Genomic DNA, 5,402 nt, shown 5'->3' with positions numbered 1-5,402 from the left:
GCATGGACTAGTTTTTCGGCGTCGCCCTGAGACAAGATAGATCTGATTTTAGCAATGTTACGGAGATTACGGAGTTCCTTAACTGGGAACTTGGGGATGTTATTTCATCATGTTCGTGCACATGACAATAAAATACTTTAATTTTTTAACAGATATAAAATATTTTTTTACAGAAATATCTTTTAAAATATAGCTTATTCAAAAAAGATGAAAACATTTTGTTTAGTGCATGTCTAATAATTATTTTTCTTACTTTATGAAACTAGTTCTTAAGTGAAGGCACAACATGTTTTTTTTTTTACAGTTTTTCTGGATTGTTTACACACAAAAACTGTTAGTTGAGACACAATGACCACAACATGTAACTCGTGCACCAACCTCCTGAACCAATTCTGCTAAACAAGCACAATTCCTGCTTTACACTCATTACAATTCTAAAACACATTTTTTTACAACACTACACACAATTCTCTGCATTTGGCACATATTTCATGACGTAAATCTCTTGTTTTCACAAGGAACACACTAGCATTCAAATTGTAAAGTGAAGTTGTCCTACTATGACACTGACTCATCACATGGGTAAACACCTGTCACACAGGTTTACAGTTAATAATCAGAGCTTTAGCATCAAAAGTGGTGAGAAATGGACTTTAATCTCTGATGAGATCAAAGCCACTTTGGTTGACCATGTGATCAACCATGTGATCAACCATGGTCTAACAATGAGGGAGGCGGGGCAAAGAGTACAGCCACATTTGAGCAGCTACACTGTAGCATCCATTATCCAGACCTTCAAAATGAGAATAGGTAAGAAATCTACTCTCAATAGAAAACTGCAGTACTGTATATTAATACAGAACTCAATGAGTACAGTAGTACAGGAATGTCTGTGGACTGTTCTATAAAAATAAAGTATGTTTCAAGTATTTGGGAAATGTATTCCTACTTTGCATTCCTACAGTATTTACAGTATTTTACTATTTGTTTGGCAGAACTGAAAGATTACCAACACAAGGTGGTCGGGAACGTCTTCTATCTCCTGAACAGGAAACTGAAATAATCAACACGGTCCTAGAAAATAACGCCATAACATTACAGCAAATACAAAGAAAAATAATAGAAAACAATGACATATTTATAAATATTGATAGGGTCAGTTTATCAACACTGGACCGTGTCTTAAACAGAAATAATGTGAGGATGAAGCAGGTCTACAGGTGACATTTGAACACAATTCAGAGAGAGTCCTTGAGCTAGAGGCTGCAGTGGACCACCAGTTCATCTTCATTGATGAGGTTGGATTCAACCTCACAAAAAGACGAAGGAGGGGAAGGAATATGATCGGTGCTATTGTTTGAAGTCCCTGGTCAGCGCGGAGGGAACATCACAATGTGTGCAGCGATTACGCACCACGGTGTCATGCATCACCATGGTAACCTTGGCCCCTACAACACTGCCCATCTGATCACATTCCTGGACACGCTACACAACACACTCAATCCACCAGACCAGATAGATGGACCACAGCAGCTCAGGTACGTTGTCATTTGGGACAACGTAAGTTTCCACCAGGCTGCTCTGGTTCATAACTGGTTCATTGCCCACCCACGTTTTTTAGTTGTTTATCTCCCTCCATATTCCCCATTCCTTAGTCCTATTGAGGAATGTTTTTCCACCTGGAGATGGAAAGTGTATGACCGTGTCACAGCAAATTTGCGGTTGACCTCATTTGGTGACATGAATTATGCTCTGTGTTGAATGATGATGTCCAGTCAAAGCTTGATGATTTTATAAAAAAAAGATTTATTATAAAACTAAATGAAAAGGAATACAAAAAAAGGAGAATCCCATCCTGTGGGAAGGAAAGGCGGCCAGGTACTAAGCAGGATGGTCCAAAAGGTCTTGTCCCCGGCTCAGGATATTTGGACTGACCAACAGTTTCACAGTTTAAGCTTTATACAGATATGAGAAAAAGTCCCAACCCTGAAGGGAGGAGAAGATGATGAAGACATGTATGTTATGAGGAAGGCCTGCGCCACTGGTATCTGTCTTTGATAGTGTGTGTGCGTGTATATCTGCATGTGAGTTTGAGTTCAGCCTTGAAGGTTCAGGCCGGGGTTCTTATCTGTGTATTAACATGATTCGGCTGTTCAAAAGTGCAAAGAGTAATGCAGTCATCATGTATTAAAACACACATTTGATGATATGATGATGACTATAATAAATTGCCATAACAACCGAAATCAGATACATTTTCTGTTTTCAGAAAATGTGTGTAAACAATCGAGAAAAACTGTAAAGAAAAATCACATTGTTCCATCATTAGGGTTAGGTTGACACGGCATTTGTGGGGTTTAGACGGTGTTTGTGGGGTTTAGACGGTGTTTTTGGGGTTTAGACTGTGTTTGTGGGGTTTAGATTGTGTTTGTGGGGTTTAGACTGTGTTTGTGGGGTTTAGACTGTGTTTTTGGGGTTTAGACGGTGTTTGTGGGGTTTAGACTGTGTTTGTGGGGTTTAGATTGTGTTTGTGGGGTTTAGACTGTGTTTGTGGGGTTTACACTGTGTTTGTGGGGTTTAGACTGTGTTTGTGGGGTTTAGACTGTGTTTGTGGGGTTTAGATTGTGTTTGTGGGGTTTAGACGGTGTTTGTGGGGTTTAGACGGTGTTTTTGGGGTTTAGACTGTGTTTGTGGGGTTTAGACTGTGTTTGTGGGGTTTAGACGGTGTTTGTGGGGTTTACACTGTGTTTGTGGGGTTTAGACTGTGTTTGTGGGGTTTAGACGGTGTTTTTGGGGTTTACACTGTGTTTGTGGGGTTTAGACTGTGTTTGTGGGGTTTAGACTGTGTTTGTGGGGTTTAGACGGTGTTTTTGGGGTTTAGACGGTGTTTTTGGGTTTTACACTGTGTTTGTGGGGTTTAGACTGTGTTTGTGGGGTTTAGATTGTGTTTGTGGGGTTTAGACTGTGTTTGTGGGGTTTAGACTGTGTTTTTGGGGTTTAGACGGTGTTTTTGGGGTTTAGACTGTGTTTGTGGGGTTTAGATTGTGTTTGTGGGGTTTAGACTGTGTTTGTGGGGTTTACACTGTGTTTGTGGGGTTTAGACTGTGTTTGTGGGGTTTAGACGGTGTTTTTGGGGTTTAGACTGTGTTTGTGGGGTTTAGATTGTGTTTGTGGGGTTTAGACGGTGTTTGTGGGGTTTAGACGGTGTTTTTGGGGTTTAGACTGTGTTTGTGGGGTTTAGATTGTGTTTGTGGGGTTTAGACGGTGTTTGTGGGGTTTACACTGTGTTTGTGGGGTTTAGACTGTGTTTTTGGGGTTTAGACGGTGTTTTTGGGGTTTAGACGGTGTTTTTGGGGTTTAGACTGTGTTTGTGGGGTTTAGACGGTGTTTGTGGGGTTTAGACGGTGTTTGTGGGGTTTAGACTGTGTTTGTGGGGTTTAGACTGTGTTTTTGGGGTTTAGACGGTGTTTGTGGGGTTTAGACTGTGTTTGTGGGGTTTACACTGTGTTTGTGGGGTTTAGACTGTGTTTGTGGGGTTTAGACGGTGTTTGTGGGGTTTAGACTGTGTTTGTGGGGTTTAGACGGTGTTTTTGGGGTTTAGACGGTGTTTTTGGGTTTTACACTGTGTTTGTGGGGTTTAGACGGTGTTTTTGGGGTTTAGACTGTGTTTGTGGGGTTTAGATTGTGTTTGTGGGGTTTAGACTGTGTTTGTGGGGTTTAGACGGTGTTTTTGGGGTTTACACTGTGTTTGTGGGGTTTAGACGGTGTTTTTGGGGTTTAGACTGTGTTTGTGGGGTTTAGACTGTGTTTGTGGGGTTTAGACGGTGTTTTTGGGGTTTACACTGTGTTTGTGGGGTTTAGACGGTGTTTTTGGGGTTTAGACGGTGTTTGTGGGGTTTAGACTGTGTTTGTGGGGTTTAGACTGTGTTTGTGGGGTTTAGACGGTGTTTGTGGGGTTTACACTGTGTTTGTGGGGTTTAGACTGTGTTTGTGGGGTTTAGACGGTGTTTGTGGGGTTTAGACGGTGTTTGTGGGGTTTAGACTGTGTTTTTGGGGTTTAGACGGTGTTTGTGGGGTTTAGACTGTGTTTTTGGGGTTTAGACGGTGTTTTTGGGGTTTAGACTGTGTTTTTGGGGTTTAGACTGTGTTTGTGGGGTTTAGACTGTGTTTGTGGGGTTTAGACTGTGTTTGTGGGGTTTAGACGGTGTTTGTGGGGTTTAGACTGTGTTTGTGGGGTTTAGACGGTGTTTGTGGGGTTTAGACGGTGTTTTTGGGGTTTAGACTGTGTTTGTGGGGTTTAGATTGTGTTTGTGGGGTTTAGACGGTGTTTGTGGGGTTTAGACTGTGTTTTTGGGGTTTAGACTGTGTTTGTGGGGTTTAGACGGTTTTTGGGGTTTACACTGTGTTTGTGGGGTTTAGACGGTGTTTGTGGGGTTTAGACTGTGTTTGTGGGGTTTAGACTGTGTTTGTGGGTTTAGACGGTTTTTGGGGTTTACACTGTGTTTTGTGGGGTTTACACTGTGTTGTGGGGTTTAGACGGTTGTTTTGTGGGTTTAGACTGTGTTTGTGGGGTTTACACTGTGTTTGTGGGGTTTAGACGGTGTTTTTGGGGTTTACACTGTGTTTGTGGGGTTTAGACGGTGTTTGTGGGGTTTAGACTGTGTTTGTGGGGTTTAGACTGTGTTTGTGGGGTTTAGACGGTGTTTTGGGGGTTTAGACGGTGTTTGTGAGGTTTAGATGGTGTTTTTGGGGTTTAGACGGTGTTTGTGGGGTTTAGACTGTGTTTGTGGGGTTTACACTGTGTTTGTGGGGTTTAGACTATGTTTGTGGGGTTTACACGGTGTTTGTGGGGTTTAGACTGTGTTTGTGGGGTTTACACGGTGTTTGTGGGGTTTAGACTGTGTTTGTGGGGTTTAGACGGTGTTTTGGGGGTTTAGACTGTGTTTGTGGGGTTTAGACGGTGTTTTGGGGGTTTAGACGGTGTTTGTGGGGTTTAGACTGTGTTTAGCGTGGCCAGGATGGGAGGGGGGCGGTCGGTGCACCTAATGAGCGCTCCCGGAAAAGAACGTTCCTTGCCTAACAGTGACAGTGTTTCATGCCGATTCTGTTCATTTCCGCATTCAACAGTGGATTCCGTTTTCATTGGTCGATTCCGTGATTCAGTTAACGTGGATTTTTTAGGGCCCTAAAAAAAATGTATGGTTGTCACAAATCCCTCGACACACCGTTTGGGAACCACTAAGCTAGTTTACGCTGATTGTTGGAAGGTTTAAAATAATTAACATGACATCATATTGTGAGTTTCTTCCCTTGAGTTTATATCTAAATAATAACATCAACGTAAAAGATGACTGATATACATATTGTTATTAACACCAAATGGTCCCCCATAATAATAGTTT

This window comes from Gouania willdenowi, chromosome 1 (assembly GCF_900634775.1).
Source record: "Gouania willdenowi chromosome 1, fGouWil2.1, whole genome shotgun sequence".
Taxonomy (NCBI): domain Eukaryota; kingdom Metazoa; phylum Chordata; class Actinopteri; order Blenniiformes; family Gobiesocidae; genus Gouania; species Gouania willdenowi.
Note: the sequence above shows the minus strand (reverse complement) of the source record.